The sequence below is a fragment of the Cetorhinus maximus genome, chromosome 23 (assembly GCF_964194155.1).
Source record: "Cetorhinus maximus chromosome 23, sCetMax3.hap1.1, whole genome shotgun sequence".
NCBI lineage: Eukaryota > Metazoa > Chordata > Chondrichthyes > Lamniformes > Cetorhinidae > Cetorhinus > Cetorhinus maximus.
Window position 1 is genome coordinate 38,509,050 of NC_135901.1, and position 19,258 is coordinate 38,528,307.

The following is a 19,258-nucleotide window of genomic DNA, read 5'->3' on the forward strand; positions in this document are numbered from 1 at the left end:
ACGTACACACACACAGAAGCAGACAATGCCCACATGTCCGTCCTTGGCCTGCTGCCTTGTTCCAGTGAGTCGCCAGCAAACTGGAGAAACAGCACCTCATCTTCCGACTTTACAGCCTTCCAGACTTAATATTGAGTTCAACAATTTCAGATCACGAACTCTCTCCTCCATCCCCACCCTCTTTCCGATCACCCTTTTTCCAATAATTTATCATTTAAAAAAATGTATATTTTTCTTTTCCCACCTATTGTTAAATGTATTTTGATCTATTGTTTTATCTCCACCTTTTAGCCCATTTCGATCCCTTCCCCCACCCCATCCCCACTAGGGCCATCTGTCACTTGCTCGTCCTGTTTGCTCCCCTTAATGTCACCATGAGCACATTTCTTAGATAATATCACCACCGTCAACACCCCTTTGTCCTTTTGTCTATGACATCTCTTCTTTGCATCCACCACACACTGGCCCTCTATCCAGCTCAACCTTCCACACCCCCCACTACCAGCTTATATTTCACCGCATTTCTCCATTTCCTTAGTTCTGAAGAAGAGTCATACGGACTCGAAACGTCAACTGTATTCCTCTCACAGATGCTGACAGGCCTGCTGGGTTTTTCCAAGTATTTTTGTTTTTGTTTCAGATTTCCAGCATCCGCAGTATTTTGCTTTTATCTGAGAGAGAGAAAACAATACGTTTCAGTGAGTTAGACGCTGTCTGAGATAGAGATATGACTGACATTACGTGAGTGTGGTGACAAACGTGCCCGTCTTAGCAAAGAAATGGTTGGTATGACATGAATTTCTAAACAAGCGCACACAACAGAATATACTATCGTTATCAGACGATCTGTAGTTACAGTTTGAATAAGAGAAAATAAAATAAAATGAAACATTCTGGTGAAGATAAATTTTTTATCTTTGTGGAATGATGCAGCATGATTTCTTTTCACACCGACACACAGAACAAGCGATGTCTCATATGTAATACTGTTGGCTGTAATGAAACTGAATATTAGGAGCTGCGCGGAACAAACAGTCAATGTGAAACCTGTAGTTTTAGGCCAAAGTCAGAGGCCCATTTCTAACTCAACGTTCATCTTATAGAGACATAGAATAAGTGTCGTAACAACAGAGACAGAGCCTGGTGTGGTAATTACTGAGACAGGGCCTAGTGCAATTTAAGCAGAGGCATTACTTGAGAGGCCATCTAATGTTACTTAAGCAAAGACGTGAATCGTGCACGAATAACAGGGGCGGGGACGAGTGCTATATTAACATAGACAAGGACTACTGATGTCATAGCGGAGACGGGTCTAGTGCAATAGTTACCGATACAGGGCCTGGATCAACATCAAGTGAAATAGGGCAGTTATTACAGGCACAGGGCACAGAGTAATTGCTTCCTAGAGAGAGGCTAAGGCCGTAATAACGAAGACTGCTACCAGTGTAATAGAGACAGATATGGTCACGTGGAGTAAAAACAGGGAAAGGGAGAGTGGAATAGAAGCAGAGACAGGAGGTCCAAACTCAAAGTCTCTGCAAGGACAGGATCCATTTTAATTAAAAAGACAGACAAGTTCGAGTATGAAACAGGCTGATACAGAGTCTAGTGTAAATTGTTCTGAAATACGGTCTAGAGGAATATAAGCGCAGACATGATTCTGTGTGTTATAAGCAGGGCCGCGATCTAGTGAAACATAAGTGAGGCAGTGACGAGTGCAGTAATAATTGAGACAGCACCTTGTGTAATACGAGCCTGCCTAGTGTAGCAATAACACAGACCGGATTCAGTTTCAGAAAACTGATACACGGTATAGTGGAGCTTCACATAATTCAGGGCTCTTTTTAATATCAACTGACGCAGTGTCTGGTGAATTAAATACCGGCAAAGATACGAGATCAATAAAAACAGAGACATACACTAGTACAGCAATAAGAGAGTAATGGTTTAGGACAATAACAACAGAAACAGGGAATTGTGTGATATGAATGGAGGCATGTATTGGTGCAGCTTCAACTGAGACAGGGTCCAGTTTGATAGACACGTGGCAGGTTCTACTGGAGTAATAGCTGAGACAGAGTCTTGTGAAATGCAAATAAAAACATGTTCTAGTTTTCTATAACCAGAGACAAGCTCTAGTGCAGTGCCAACTGGGGAATGGCTTATTGCAACTTTAGTCGAGACCTGCTTCAGTGCAGTCATGACTGAGATAGTGCCAACTGTATTGTGGCCCTAGTCCAGTGTATAAACAACTGAGATTGAGCCAATTAGAGAAACAACTGTGAGATGACCTTCTCTAATATGATCAGAGACATGTTCTAGTGTAATAGAAACAGAAACGGCGTCTAAGTTAATATGAACAGAGACAGTGCCAAATGCAGTAATAATTGAGACAGCGCCTGCTTCATGTGATCTGAGCAATCACGGTTTCACTGCCATCAACTGGTCAAACTCTGCTACTGCAGGTGTTGTGAAAATGTCAATTCCATTTAATGTTTCTGAGATCAATGGTTAAAATCAGAAATAATGGAAAACGTAGTCGACAGGATTCGAACCTGTGCGGGGTAACCCCAATAGATTTCAAATCCATCGCCTTAACCACTCGGCCACGACTACAGACCTTAGCAGGAGGCCTGTATTATTTATATGAAGTCATAGAAGACAGCAGACAAAGAGGACCTTCTGCCTGCCCTGTCTCTGTCACAACCTAGCCGGGCATGCACGCGCGTTATTTCCTATGTGAACATTCAGGGAGATCAAATTTGTTTCCTCCTGGAACCTCAGCTTGTTCTGAATTTCAAACTGTGGAAGGTAATCGACCTACAAAATCCACAAGGTGATAATGCAGTCCTCTCAATCATCAATAACATCATTCACATCTTCCACTTCTTTGCTGCACCTCCTTGCAAACGTTACAAACTCCACTTGCATCGTTCATCCTGATATTTTTCTCTTTGACATTTTAATATGAAGTTGCACAACCAATGTTAATCAAGTTTGAGTTGGTGAATATATGTCCATCCCCTCGGGGAACTGAACCGCATTGACACACACAGAGGAACACACACCGACACATACAACGAGAGTGACAGAGGCCGAAGGAGAGACAAACACCCAGAAAGCAAGGATGTCACTAACTTGGCCAATTATTGTTCCATTTCAGACTCGAAATGTAGTGAATGTTTGCAGATGAACTGAAGTCAGAAACACGGGGGTGTTTGGGTGGTTTTCTTTTTCATTTGGCTGATAATTTATTCTGCAGACAGTTTGTGTCAATCAGGAATGAGAAGAAGGGGAGTTGGCAGGATTCGAACCACGTGGAAAAACGCCTCAACCACTCGGCCAGGACAACTGGGTAAAGGCTGCATGTTGTTTGTTTAAAATAATAGAATGAATACAGGGAGTACCAGTGAAAGAAGGTCTTCCAGTCCGTGCCATTGTCCCACCTTTTTCAAATCACCCTGGCATTTCCACTGCCTCTCCTCATTCTTCCAACTGAAATACAACACTGCACAGTTCAGCTGCCACTTCACCGTACGGAGAATCTTTTGTAAGTGCCTCAAATAACAAACCACCAGAAAGTTTGGCAGCGGTGGGAGTAAAGCCCAAATCACCAGAGAGATCGAAACCTGAACCAGCGGCTGAGCCCGCTCGGCATCACTACCACATTCAGATTAGACACAAACATTGTCTCCACCAATATTGTCACTGAATTAGAATATAAAAAATTATGATTAGGAATTGGCCATTCGGCCCCTCGAGCATTCTTAGCTACTTAATAAGATCATGTGAAAACTTCAATCATCACCCAGTTTGTAACATCCAGAAGTTTAGTTGCTGAACAGTCTCCACTCAAAACAAAGAGAGAAATGTCCTGTTAACTGCCTTTTTTCTGGCTGATATGAAGTCAGGGAACTAACATGGATAATGTTTGGGTGGTGAAAATGGGAAACTGAACCACATTGACACACACAAAATCACAAATATGCTCGTTGTTAAGATTTGAAATTGTGCTTATTTTCACACTGTCTTTCAATGTGCAGAAAGTGGAGCTGTGATCAGCTTATAGCTCAGAAGATGCACAGCAAGAATGTACATAACAGGCTGATGCTCACAGTGCCGGTTTGGACTCGGTGAGCTGCATCTTATGATTGAGACCATTTAATTGTCGTTCAACGTGTCCGGTTCCAAATTCTGTGCTCGAAATGATAAGAAAACTCACTGAATTTGGTTATTGTCTTGAATTCAAAGCATTACATGGAAGATAAGAAAGTTAATCTTAACCGTGGTGTTAGGAAACATAAAATGACAGAAAGTTACAGCAAAGAAAGAGGCCATTGGGCCCTGTGTGCTGCTTTCAAAGAGCAGTGTAATTGGTTGATCTGAATATTCAAAGATATTCGTCATTTAGGAAGAATGGGCAAAAAGGAAAACGAGGCGGGTTGCGCTGTAAATAAGGAACGTGATCGGTACATTAGTGAGAGAGGATCTTATATTGAAGGATCAAGATGTAGAATCAGTTTGGGTGGAGCTAAGAAACAGCAAGAGTCAGCAAGCAGTGATGGGCGTTGTTCATAGACCGCCAAACTGTAGTGGAGTTTACTTTTACAAACTTCACCAGGGACAAGTTTCTTTGACCAAATGGCCTGTGTCCGATGAACACAAGTGTCCTCTCCAGCCAATGAGAAGAGCCATTGCTGTTCGCTGGAACATGATTTCGATACTTTCCTCCTTTAAGACAGTTCTTAAAGCCTCCCCCTTTGACCGAGCTTTTCGTCATCTGACCGATTATGTGGCTCAGTGACACACTTTGTGATAAAATGCTCCTGGGGAACGCCTTGTGACGTTTCATTCGGAAAAAGGAGCTTTATAAATATAAGTTGTTGTTGTAGTCCATACACTGAAAGAGACAAACTCCTCTTCTCTCTTTCATCCTGATATTTTTCACTGTAACATTGGAATGTGAAGTTGCACAACTAATGTGAATACAGTTTGTGCTCGTAAAAATGTGTTCACCTCCTCAGGGAACTGAACCGCATTGACCCACACAGAGGAACACACTCAGAGATATACACCGAGAGTGACAGAGGCCTAAGGAAAGACAAATGCCAGAGCAAAATCATGTCACCAAATTGGCTCCGTTTTGTTTTCCATTTCTGACTGGAGATTTGCAGAAGGCTGACAAATGAACGGAAACAAGAGAACACGGGTGTGTTTGGATCGTTCTCCCTCGATTCAAACGATAATTAGTTGGAGTCAGTCATCTTAGCTACAGGACATCACTGCAGGAGGGTCCTCGGCCCAACCATCTTCAGCAATGAACTTCCATCTATCATAAGGTCAGAAGTGGGGAAGTTTGCTGATGATTGCATAATGTTCAGCACCATACCCGACTCCTGAGATACTGAAGCAGTCCATGTCCAAATGCAGCAACACCTGGGCAATATCCAGGCTTGGGATGACAAGTGGCAAGTAACATTCGCTCCCCACAAGTGTCAGGCAATGGCCATCTCCAACACGAGAGAATCCAACCATCGCCTCTTGATGTTTAATGGCATTACCATCACTGAATCCCTCACTATCAACATCCTGGCGGTTCCCATTGACCAGGAACTGAACTGGACTAGCCATATAAACACTGTGGCTACAAAAGCAGGTCAGAGGTTAGGAATCGTGCAACGTGTAACTCACCTCCTGACTCCCTAAAGCCTGTCTACCATCTACAAGGCACAAGTTAGGAGAGTAATAGAATATTCCCCACTAGCTTGGATGAGTGCAGCCCCTGCAACACTGAAGAAACTAGACACCGTCCAGGGCAAAGCAGTCCACTTGACTGGCACCACATCCACATTCACTGCCTTCAACACCGATGCACAGTAGCAGCAGTGTGTACCATCTACAAGATGCACTGCAGGAATTCACCAAGGCTGCTTAGACAGTAGCACGACCATTACCAGCTAGAATGACAAGGGCAGCAGATAGATAGGAACACCATCACCTGGAAGTTCCCCTTCAATTCACTCACCATCCTGACTTGGACATATATTGCTGTTCCTTCACTGTCACTGGGTCAAAATCCTGGAACTCCCTTCCTAACAGCACAGTGGAAGTACATACACAACATGGACTGCAGCGGTTCAAGAAGGTAGACCACCTTCCCAAGGGCAATTAGGGATGGGCAATAAATGCTGGCCCAGACAGCGAAGCCCACATCATGTGAATGAATAAAAAAAAGATCCAGGTTCACCTGCAAATTATATTGCCTTGAACTTCTGACCAAAGTAAAGCACTGCAAACATCAGTCCCTGGTGCAAGGCTGACGTATTTGCTCAGGTGAGGAACCAGCTGAAGCTTTCAATATTGGTTTTCTTAACTCCGAGTTTCCAAATGGGAATTGTTCAATGGCTTGAAAGCGAAAAAAACAGGGCTAAGGAGAAAGAGGAGGAAATTGTCATTAATTATAAAGCTCTTTGGACAAAACTGACATGGACACGATGGGTGGAAGGTCTTCTTACTGCACTGTGCCATTTGATGATGACATTGTCTGTCTCCAGCATTCCTAATGAGAACAGCCGAATTCCATTTCTTCAAAACAAAGACCCAAAGTGCTGCTCCATGACGTCACCGTTTAACATTCCAGACAGCTCCATTGGGATCTTTACAGCGCAGGGTTTAGTGGGGTCAGATTCGCTTCACATATGATGGAGCTACTGTTTGAAACCTGGCAAGAGCATTTTCCAAGCGTGTTCATTTCAGTGTGAGCGAAAGTTCGATTATTAACGTTTGTTGTAAATATGAACACAGGGGTTGGAATCCTGCTGACTAAAGTTTTCACCATTTTTGATTTTAACCAAATTAATTATCAGCTAATTAGAAGGAAACCTATCCAAATACGTCCGTATTTTCTGATTTCCATTCATTTGTCTGCATTCAGGAAATTTGCTTTCGGAAATGGAACAAACACTGAGCCAAGTTGGTGACACTCTTGCTTTCTGGGCCTGTGTCTCTCCTTAGGCCTCTGTCACTCTTGGTGTATATATCTCTGTGTCTGTTCCTCTGTGATTGTCAATGTGGTTCAGTTCCCTGAGGGGATGAAAACGTTTTTAACTTCACAAACTTGATTCACATTAGTTGTGCGAATTCATGTTAAAATGTCGCTGAGAAAAGCATCAGCGTGAAAGATAAAACAGGAGACTGGCCCTTTCTATATTTATACTACAACAACAACAACTTATATTTATAAAGCGCCTTTAACCTAATGAAACGTCACAAGGCGTTCCCCAGGATCATTATATAACAAAATGTGACACCGAGTCTCATATTCGGTCAGATGACTAAAAGCTCGGTCAAAGATGGAAGCTTTAAGAATTGTCTTAAAGGAGGAAAGTATCGATTTCATGTTCCAGCTAACAGCAATGGCTCTTCTCATTGGTGAAGAAGTCGCTTGGGTTCAACCTAAACAGACCATTTGGTCGGAGAAAGTTGTCTCTGGTGAAGGAGATCGGGAATGAAAAAAAAATGTCAAAAGTTGCCTCCATAACCCAAATGTCAAGCCTTATTGGTAGTTTCCCTGATGTCCAGTGACTCGGTATTGGCGCTTACATTGGACCAACAGCGAATCGGGTGGAGGGTTTTGGAAATTGAAAGTTGCACATGAGCAGCTTGTGGGGCTATTTCACTTCACTGTCAATTTCATGTTCCAGCTCAGAACAACCGTTGTTTTCATTGGCTGAAGAAGTCATTTATCTTGAACCGAAACAGGCAGTTTTGTGGTGAAAGAAATCTGAACTGAAAAACAATAGGCAAAAGCAACATAGATAAGCCGATCCGAAAAATGCAACTTCCTTGGTGGTCTAGTGGTTAGGATTCGGCGCTCTCACCGCCGCGGCCCGGGTTCGATTCCCGGTCAGGGAATATTGAATTTGTTGGAATGAGTGTTGATTAATCATTGGTTAGAAACGCTAAAAAACTCCACCAGAATCAGAGGAGTGAGAGTTTAAATTTCGCCTCAGATCTGGAAAACATCAAGTGAGTGGCAGTGAAGGAAGAGGAGAGGAGAAGGGCTCGTTGCAAAACACTGACTATAAGAAATGTTGGTATGAGGCAAAATATGTGTGGGAGAAGTACGAATTTTGCTGCCTCCTGTTTGCACTGGCACAAATATCACTCCTGATGGATCAACCAATCACAACTGCTCTTTGAAATCAGCACGGCCGGCCGAATGGCCTGTTTCTGTGCTGTAACTTTCTATAATTTTATGTTTCCCAACAGCACAGGTCATTCTGACATTTTATAACCCACTCGAGCGAGATGTACTTTCTTACCTTGTATTCGGCTCTTTTGAAACCTAAACACGGAGCAAATTCAGTGAGTTTTCTTGTCATTTCCAGCACGAGATTTGTCACGAGACTAATTGAACGACACATTAATGGTGCCAATCCTTCACTGGAGCTCACCGCGTCCAAAGAGCACTGTTATCATCAGTCTTTTATGTAACTTCTTGCAGTACATCTGCTGAACAATATAAGCTTATCACAGCTCTGCTTTCTGCACATTGAAACCCAGTGTGAAAATCAATTTCAAAGCTGAACAACTGGGAGGAGAGTGTGACTGTGGATAATCGGCACTGGGCACATTCCTGTAATCAGTATCTGAGAGAATTAGGAAGGTGAGATCCAGGTGTCTCTTTACCCACGAGTTTTACCCATTCCCACGAACTGGCTGTGTCTGCCTCGGGCAGCTAATTGACCTGGGGGCTGGACGGGTAGAGGGAGCTGGAGGCGAGACAGGGACAGAAGCAGAAAGAGATGTGACATGAAAGTGCTTTGAATTTGATGTGTGTCAGTTGCTTTCAGTGATGAATGTCTGCCTTGTAAGTTTCACAGGAGCCGCAGTGATTAGTTGGTGGTTCTTTTTTAAGCAGCAAGATGTAAAAGTAAGAAGATAAAAGCAAATTACTGCAAATGATGGAAATCTGAAACAAAAACAGAAAATGCTGGAAAAACCTCAGCAGCTGGAAGGAGAAACAGGGTCAATGTTTCCAGTCCGTACGACTCTCATTCAGATTTTTAACCTATTACAGTGCCCATGACCCTGACATTAAGAGTCTTATGCTCAGCTGACTGAGCTAGCTGGGCATGTGAAAAAGCTGTTTCGTATCCCAACATACATGGATAAACCTGTTGCTTTCCGCCTGATACCTCAGCTTGGTCGGAATTTTAAAGTGTGGAACGTAATCGGCCTAAAATTCCCCAAGGTTGTAATGCATTCCTCTCAATCATCAATAACATCATTCACATCTTCCACTTCTTAGCTTCAGCTCCTTCCAAATACTGTGATCCATTTTCCTCAGGATTTTCTCCTGAATTTAATGTTTAGCTGCTTTGTGACCTCATTTTGAAATCAGATTCACTTCAATATCCAACACAAATTGAATTGCAAACCTGATGGACAAACAATGGAGAACAGGTCACTCGGTCACACAAATCCCATGGTGCTCATTTTCAGATTCACAACAGTCAGCTTTTCAATAAAATAAAGGAATTTTACAGTGATAAGTTTAGAAAGTTGGTGTGACTTTTATTTGTGACTCACTCACTTGGGTATTCTGTAAATGCTGCTCGGAGGTTTAGTGACAGGGATATAATCTACCTGCATTTTCCTGAGCCTGTGCTCGGTGTATTGGGAGGTTTGGCCTGGGTTGGAGTATCTTGTGTCTCAGGGATGGGCAGTAACCCGCTGATTGAAGCTGCAGTCGCCGCTTTCCGCTGGCAGTGGGTGATTGGAGAGTGCGGGGCCAGAATATTGCTGCTTTTATGCTTTTCCCTGTCTCAGTCAGTGGAGCTGAGGAAGAGAGAATAATTGATGGGTTCGTTTGAATCCAATAATTTCATGGATTTCTAATGGGTTAGATGAAGGTACATAGTGGGTCCAAATCTTTTCTCATTGTATTTGACAGAAAAAGTAATTTTAAAAAGAAGCTGTTTTTGTGCGACCTCACTGGACAACAAAAGACCTGCCACCGTTTGGGGATATCTTGCAGCCCAAGTACCCAATGACAATCTGGAATTGTGTGACAATGATTGGTGATGAGGGGGAAAAACAGTAAAAATCTTCAACCACAAGGTATCCCAACCAGGGTGTCAGTGAGTCTAATCTTCAGATTGCCACTACCCAGATGGTTATCGCTCTCTATCAGTTTTACTTTTCCAAAATAAAGGGTGTGACATTCATTGTGGATATATGGAAACAGTCTGATCTCACCCACTGCAGACACATCCATGTCACCAGGAACCAGATTTCCTACAACTGGTGCCATTTCCCGTCGACCCTTTCACTGTCTTGTCTGTGACCAAGCATTCTGATTGTCCCAAAGTCGATATTAGGTTTGAATTCCTGATGTGCAGTAACGAGGATCCTTTCAATGTCTCAGATCAGTTAATTTAACTGATAACATCAGAGTCACTGCTCCAGCGTCTTAAAGGAGGGAAAGGTACCTTGACTGTCTCTGGTCAGTCGGGCAGTTCACCCTTCATTCGCATTGGATTCCATTCCTCGAAGGGGGTTTGCATTTCCTTCTTGAGTTCCCTTAACACATCTGGCAGCATCTTTGGAATGAGAGGCATAATTATCATTTCAGATGCAGTGCAGTTCTGATGAAAGGTTACAGACCTGAAATGAAAACCATGTCTCTCTCTCCACAATCACTACCAGGTCTGCTGAGAATTCCAGCATTTTCTGTTTTTATTTCAGATAACCAGCATCTGCAGTATTTTGCTTTACTTTACCTGATCAGTGAAACATATAAGGTCCTCAGGGTACTTGACAGGGCGGATTTGGAGAGGATGTTACCTCTTGTGAGAGAATCTTCAACTCGGGATCACTGTTTAAAAACAAGGGGTTACCCATTTAAAACGGAGATGAGGCAATTTATTTTTTCTTTCAGAGTGCCGTGAAACTTTGGAACTCTGCTCCTTTTTGCTGTGGAAGCAAAGTCTTTGAATATTTTTAAGGCAATGGTGGATATATTCTTGGTAAGCAAGGGGGTGATAGGTTGTCGGGGAGAGGTAGGGTACATATTTCAGGTTACTCTGAGGTCAGCCATGATCTTATTAAATGGCGGAGCAGGGTTGAGGGGCCGAATGGCCTTCTCCTGCTCCTTTTTCTTATGTAGTGCTAAGAATGTGGAACCCATTACCAGTGGATTTTGAGATCCATGTCTGAGCTGAAAATGTGTAGGTAAACTCACACTGTAAACAGATTGTTCACCAGTTAAAATTGGAAAGGGATTCACTCTCATCCCATTTACTGACACAGCAACACACTCTTGCTGGGGGGAGACCATTCAAATACTTCACGTGTGCAAAGGGCTTTATTCAGTTTGCCCACACGTTAACACTCCAACTTTAAAAGTTCAAAAGATTTGATCCACAATCGGAGCAGAGATGTTGGCAAGACACGGTCTAAATGTTCCAAGTATAGGGGGGAAAGTCACGAGCTCACCCCATCTGCTGAAACTCCACTGAGTTCAGATCTAACTGTCGGGGTTTGTTCTGCATCCAGGAGAGAATTGCGGTGGACCCCGGAGCAATTTGGCCACTGCATCAATTGATTTAACAATTTTATGCCTTGCCCCAATGACACCCATCGTATTCTGAATACAGGGCATAGGTTACTGTTCGACAACATGATCTTTCAATGGCGGAGTGGCCACCCAGCATTCGCTGCGGGGCAGAATGTGCCCTATCCTCACAAAAGCAGCGCCAAGCGCAGACGCGCTGCTGAGTGTGGTGGGGCATGCGCATTGCAGTCTCTTTTATGAGCATGCGCAGTGCGGGTCTGTGACTGAAGCTGCTCAGAGTGGGTGAGAGAATGTCGAGTGGAACAAACTAACAAAGTTAGTGAAAAAAACAAAAACAGAATTACCTGGAAAAACTCAGCAGGTCTGGCAGCATCGGCGGAGAAGAAAAGAGTTGACGTTTTGAGTCCTCATGACCCTTCAGCTGAACTGGATGCTGCCAGACCTGCTGAGTTTTTCCAGGTAATTCTGTTTTTGTTTTGGATTTCCAGCATCCGCAGTAGTTTTTTGTTTTTGACAGAGTTAGTGGGTGTGTGAGGAGGAATGGAGCCAGTGGAGTGGGGATGGAGGCTTCATAAAGACACAGTGCAGGCCGCAGACCCCAAATAACAAGGTACCGGTCTTGTGTTTACAGAAAACGGGCCGAAAAGTTCTGGATTTCTCCCTTCGCCAGGCCCGGGGTAACGGCCGCCATCTTTATAGGCGCAGTGTGCAGCCGGGCGCATGCGCGGTCATCTTGGTTCAGGTAGCAGGAGGAGAGAATATTGTGCATTTCTATCCTGGGCTGACAGGGATGGATTTTTTGAATTCCATATCCAGATTTTAGAAGAGGAGGGGGAACTCAAGGGATACTTGAGGGAGATGAGAAACTAAAACCAAACATCATGTCAAAATCTGAAAGTCACTTGATTCACCAGGACCTGACTAACACCAGCCTTTGAATGTAAGCATTGAGTTCCAGGACATTTTCAGTTACTGGGTAAAAAATCTCTTACTTACGTTGTGGATCTTACCTAAAATCTTAAATCTCTGTCCCTTAATCCTTTCATAATCAGCTAATGGGAACAGGTTTTATTTAACTACCTTTTATAATCCTGTACACCTCTATCAAATCTCCCCTCAAGCTACTTTACTCCGAGGAGAACAACGCCAGTTTCTCGAATTTAATCTTACAATTAAAATCCCTCATCCCTCGACCCATTCTGATAAATCTCCTCTGCCCCCTATCAAGGACCCTCACATCCTTCATAATGTGTGGTGATCACTGGTTTGCACAGACCCAGATGTTCTGTGTCCGTGTCTGTGACATCATCACACATCAGCAATTACACGGTGACATCACCCCGCTTCTCGGGTATTTCCTCAACTGGGAGATTTTTCTCTGACTCCAGTGCTTCTGATATCTTTCCAGCTGCAGGCTCCAGCAGGAGAGTTTAAAGTTGAAAATGGTGAATTTGTTTCAGAGGTACTTTTCACCATCCATCTACAATTTAGAGCTTTTAGTTCTATGCTCTGTTTTCTGTGAGAGGTTCATTGTCTCCGGGACTGGTGTGGCTCCTTAACTGAGGATTTGAATCCATGTCCATCCATTGCTCTGTTTCACCTCTGCCCTCCTTGATCACCTCCCTGCCATTGTCCACCTTCCCTTGTCTCTAATAATGGATCTATTTGAGTTATGTTTAGTATTTTATTGTTACTTCTGCTGACCGTGTCCCAGTGAGGTTTCCACTGCTGCCTATCCCCCAACCATGTGTTGCTGGCTTCCCAGCTTTATCTCCCCACAGTATCTTTCATAGTCAGGAATTGTTTTTCCTGCGCTATAGTCCATTTCTCTTACAATTCTGAGCTTATATTGATCATCAAATTCTGCAGCATTTTTACTCCCTGTAATTCATTCTGCGAACCCTGAAATATTAACTCTGTTTCCCTCTCCACAGATACCAGCAAATATTGCCAATCCCCAGTTGCCTGTGGGGAAGATGATGTTTGACCTTCTTGAACCACTGCAGTGCGTGTGGTGAAGATACTTCCACAATGCTGTTAGGTAAGGAGTTACAGGTTATTCACCCAGTGATGATGAAGGAACAGTGATATATGTCCAAATCAACAACAACAATTTGTATTTATAAAGCACTTTTAATGTAAGACAATGTTCCAAGGCATTTCACAGAAATGTTACAAAGCAAGGTTTGACACTGAGCCACATGGGGAGATATTAGGGCAGGTGACCAAGCGTTTGGTCAAAGATGTGGGTTTTACGGAGTATTTTAAAGGAAGAAAATGAGGTAGAGAATGGGAGAGGTTTAGGGAGTGAATTCCAGAGCTTGAAGCCTTGCAAAGTGACAGAATGGGCACGAATGTGGAACAATACAAATCAGGAACGCTCAGTAGGCCAAATTAGAGGAGCACAGATATCTCCGAGGGTTGTGATGCTGGAGGAGATTCCAGCAACAGGGAGCAGCCATACAGGAATTTGAAAATAAGGGGTGGAGTCGGGCGATGTTACTGAGGTGGAAATAGGCGGTCTTGGTGACGATGTGGATATGTGGTTGGAAGCTCATCTTGGGGTGAAATATTTCACCATGTTTGTGAACAGTCTGGTTCAGTCTCAGACAGTTGTCAGGAGAGGGATGGAGTTGGTGTCTAGGGAGTGGAGTTTGTAGTGGGGACTGAAGACAATGGCTTCAATCTTCCAAATATTTGAATGAAGGAAATTTCTGTTCATCCAGTGCTGGATGTCAGACAAGTCAGAACAGTGTGTGACTTGAAGGGGAACTTGGAGGTGATGGTGTTCACATAGACTTGCTACCCTGATCCTTCTCGGGGGTAGAGGTTGAAGGTTTGGGAGATTCTGTCAAAGTTCTGGTTTATTTGGAGGTCTATGAAAAGCCCTCTCCTCACCCTCTGCCTCTCCCACTCCTCGCTCTGACTTTCTCTCTTTCTCCTTTTCTCCGTCTTGTCACATAGAATTCTCCAGCCCAGCAGGTTGTGGATGCTCCATCATTGAATATATTTCAGGCTGAGATGGGGAGATTTTTGGTCTCTCAGGGAGTCGAGGAATATGGGGAGTGGGTGGGAAAGTGGAGATGAAGCCCAAGAGAAGCCACAATCGTATTGAATGACGAAGCAGGCTCAAAGGGCCATGTGGTCTCCTGCTGCCCCTAACACTTGTTTTATTATTGACACCAGAGTCTTGTGTAGGCCCAGACCAGGTGACAGGTTCCCTTCCCTGAAGGACATTAGTGAACCAGTTGTGTTTTTATGACAATCCAGCAGTTTTCACGGTCACTTTTTCCTAGTGCCGGCCCCACAAATTCCCAGATTCATTCAGCTCAATTTCACAACTTGTCTTTGTGTTTTTGTGGGTTCTCTTTCACTCCCTCTTTTCTGTTTTAAATCAATTCCACAGGGTGTTAGAAGGGGAGAATTTGCAGTCGGGAAACTCAATCCAAACATCACATCAGGATCTGACGGAGTAGCCCAATTTATCGTAACCTGAATATCATAGGATTTTGAGCATGGAAGGAAAAAGCACCATTCACAGTGGGGAGAAACCAAACACATGTTCTGTGTGTGGACAAGGCTTCAGCCGATCATCTGCTCTGTCAAAACATACATGCAGGGACAACAGGGAGAAACCATGGAAATGTGGGGACTGTGGTAAGGGATTCAATTACCCGTCTGAACTGGAAACTCATCGGCACAGTCACACTGGAGAGAGATCATTCATCTGCTCCACGTGTGGGAAAGGATTCACTTGTTCATCCCATCTGCTGACACACCAGCGAGTTCACACTGGGGAGAAACCATTTACCTGCTCCGTGTGTGGGAAGGGATTCACTCAGCCATTCAACTTGCTGAAACATGAGTGACTTCACACTGTGGAGAGACCGTTCACCTGCTCCACATGTGGGAAAGGATTCACTCAGACATCTGACCTGCTGGTCCACCAGCGAGTTCACACTGGGGAGAGACCATTCACCTGCACAGTGGGTGGGAAGGGATTCACTCAGTCAACTAACCTGCTGAAACACCAGCGAATTCACACTGGGGAGAGACCATTCAAATGCTCAGACTGCGGGAAGTGCTATAAAAGCTCCAGTGAACTGATGTCCCATCGACATGTTCACACTGACGAGAGACCATTCAGGTGCTCTCAATGTGGGACTGGGTTCAGGTGGTCATCTCAACTCACAGTACACCAGCGAGTTCACAGCGGAGAGAGACCGTTCACCTGCCCCGCATGTGGGAAGGGATTCACTCAGTTACCCAACCTGTTGACACACCAGCGAGTTCACACTGGAGAGAGACCATTCATCTGCTCCGAGTGTGAGAAGGGATTTACTCAGTTATCCCACCTGCTGAGACACCAGCGAATTCACAAGTGACATCAGTGAATGGATTTTGCTGTTAATTGCATCCTGGACTGAACCATGTTGATTGGGGTCTGTTTCTACTAATGTTAATAAACTCCAACCCAATTATAGCTGTTAATATTCTGAATAAAGTCAAATAAATCAGCTCTGTGTTAAACATACAAGTTAGTTCCTTTTGAAGGGCTCTCCCTCTCCCCTGTCTCCTCCATCCTCACCTCCAACAACAAGTGTGAGGAGCTCATGGAGCTTCTTTATCACTAAGATTGAGACAATCCGATCAGCTGCCTCTGCTGCTTCCCTCCCTTCCACTAGTCCACCGGGACAAACTGTCTCTAAAGATCCCTCTTGTCCGAGCCCTGAACCCACATCTTTCTTTAGTTTCGCTCCCATCTTCTCTCATGCCACCTTAGTGCTCATCTTGTCCAAGAGACCCACCTCCTGCTCCATTGAGCCTATTCCCACTAAACTGCTGGTCACCCAACTTCCCCATGTTCACTGAGATTGTTAATGGTTCTCTCTCTTCATTTACTGTCCCTCTCTCCTTCAAATCTGACATCATCAAGCCCTCGTCAATAAACAAACCTTTGGCCTTGTCCTTGCAAACTGCTGTCCCATCTCCAACCTTCCTTTCCTCTCCAAACTCCTTGAACATGTTGTCATCTCCCAAATCCGTGCCCATCTTTCCCAGAACTCCCTGTCTGAATCCCTCCAATCAGGTTTCTGCCACTGTACTGAAACAGCTCTGATCAAAGCCAATAGTGACATCCTATGTGACTGGGATAAAGGTAAACCATCTCTTCTCATTCTTCTCGATGTGTCTGCAGCCTTTGACAAGGTTGACCACACCATTCTGCTCCAACACCTCTCCACTGTCGTCCAGCTGGGTGGGGCTGCTCCCTCCTGGTTCCATTCTTCTCTATCTAACCATCGCCAGTGAATTACTTGTAATGTCTTCCCTTCCCACTCCCACAGTTACCTCTGGTGTCCCCAAAGGATCCAGCCTTAGCCTCCTCTTATTTCTCATCACCATTCTCCCCACAACGACATTTTCTGAAAACACAGTGTCAGTTAACACATGTACACTGTCAGTGCCCAGCTCTACCTCACCTCCACCTCTCTCCACTTCTCCACTTTTATTAAATTATCAGACTGTTTGTCTGATATTCAATGGTGGATGTGCAGAAATTTCCTCCAATTAAATACTGGGAAGACCGAAGCCATTGTTTTCATTCCCTAGAGACCAACTCGATTCCTCTCCCTGGCAACTGTCTGAGACTAAACCAGACTTTTTGCCCAAGTGATGTCAGGTTTGACCCCGACATATGTTCTGACTCGGGTGAGTTTCCAGTCAAATTATGATGTGAATCTTCCCCACAGGCAGAACAGACAAACATTTCTCCTTCCATAGTCAAAGGCTGGTCATTTATGAATTCAGTGTTTCTATAAGATCTTGTCGAGATTTTTGGTTTGAGTTTCCCATCTGAAAATACTTTCCCTCTAATCCCCTGTAAACACAGTTTACAAAAGTCATCAATGTCAGTACAGGATAGAAATTCAGAACAGACAATTCTAGTTCCTATGGAATATTGTTTCCTCTTTCATTCCCCCAAATCTATAAATCCCTGTTCCACACACTCCTCCTCTCTGCTCATTGTTCCAGATTCAGTGTCCGGTCTCCTACTAATTCTTTTCTCCTCTCCAGATTCTCTCTCTTCCTGTCCTTAAAGTTGTAACTCAGGCTGTGAGTCAATCCCACTCCACTCCAATCCATTGACTGTTTATAATACAGGTGGAGGCCATTCACCTGTCCTGCCTGTGCTGGCTCTCTGTAAGCGCAAATGAGCCAGTCCCACTCCCCTGCCCTTTCACGAAGAAGACCAGCAAATATTGTCAATCCCCAGCTGCCTGTGGAGAAGATGACTTTTGACCTTCATGAACCGCTGCAGTCCGTGTGGTGAAGTTATGTTTCACCCTGTGAAATGGTCACCTCGGAAACAATTTCACTTTTCAATGATGAAATCTCCTGCTAGAGACTGCAGTTGGAAAAATATCAGAAACACTGGAGTCAGAGGTTTCAAAAATCGCACCTTTGAGGAAAACCCCAGTGAGTGGGGTGATGTCTCTGTGGAATTTCCAGTCAGTGATGGTGTCATCATCTCTTTGCTGCTGATTAATGGAGGTCACATTTCCCACAATCCTCCACACCCCAGAAACTGCTCTGTCCAACAGAAACTCCTGCTGTTCACTATTTGTTAACTGGAGGAATGTTGTCACAATTTACAGGGTAGAGTTAAAATCGTGGAGTCCTGAATCAAAATACAGTGAGGGCAGTTTGAGAAATTGTCTCAGAAAACATATCGTATTCTGGGCTTTATAAATAGAGGCATGGTATACAAAAGTAATCAAATTATGTTAAACCCATTAAAAAAACACAGTTTGGCCTCCACTGGAGTATTGTGTCCAGTTCTGGGCACCAGACTTTAGGAAGGATGTGACGCCAGATAAGATTCACAAGAATAGTTCCAGGTTTGAGGAGCTGCACTTACGTGGATAGATTGGAGAAGTTGGGACTGTTGTCCCTGGAGAAGAGAAGGTTGAGGGGTCTGGACAGAGTCAATAGGAAGAAACTGTTCCCATTTGTGGAAGGATCGAAAACAAGAGGGCACAGGTTCAACTTAATTGGAAAAAGAAGCAATGGTGACATGAGGAAATGTTTTTTCACACAGTGAGTGGTTTGGATCTGGAATGCACTGTCTGAGAGTGTTACAGAGACTGACCTAATCGGGACTTTCAGATCAAAGGTGGATCAATATCTGAAGAGGGAAAGGTTTCAGGGTTACGGGGAAAAGGCACTGGGTAAATTATTCTTGCAGAGAGCTGGCAAAGACACATGAGCTGAATGGCCTCCTGTGATGTAAGCATTCCATAATTCTAATGGGACAGGTAGATATCAGATGAAATTAAACAAAAACATGGGGTGATGAATTTCATAAGTTATTAAAGATAAAAAGTGGGAAAGATTTAGATGGCGCAGAGTAAGAGAACAGTAAAGAGATAGAAGATTCGACCAAATACCTTGCCTTATTCATTAGAAAGTTCGAGAGTCTGCTTTAAAACTTTATAAAAAATATAAACTGATCAGATTTCCTGTCCTCTATCGTATCTTATATTGATCCATCAATCAGAGTAAGCATGCAAGTCCCTTATGTCCACAGTCACTTACATGAGGTCAACGTTCTGTTGATTCCAGTCCCGACTGCCCCCTTACATCAGTATCCCCTCACTTTATACCCTGTAGTGATCC

The 19,258-nt window shown here is 43.9% G+C and overlaps 2 protein-coding genes and 2 non-coding genes across 4 annotated transcripts in view; 2 read left to right on the forward strand and 2 right to left on the reverse strand.

Annotated features, from left to right (window-relative positions):
• LOC144697531 (uncharacterized) overlaps window positions 1-19,258 on the forward strand; it is a 161,592-nt gene that overhangs the window by 112,779 nt on the left and 29,555 nt on the right. The window lies entirely within an intron of this gene.
• The window catches only part of LOC144697464 (uncharacterized), a 98,073-nt gene that overhangs the window by 17,865 nt on the left and 60,950 nt on the right, over window positions 1-19,258 (reverse strand). The window lies entirely within an intron of this gene.
• Window positions 2,535-2,616, reverse strand: trnas-uga (transfer RNA serine (anticodon UGA)). The gene has a single exon. It is a non-coding gene; the product is annotated as a tRNA-Ser (tRNA).
• trnae-cuc (transfer RNA glutamic acid (anticodon CUC)) lies at window positions 7,843-7,914 on the forward strand. Its single transcript has one exon. It is a non-coding gene; the product is annotated as a tRNA-Glu (tRNA).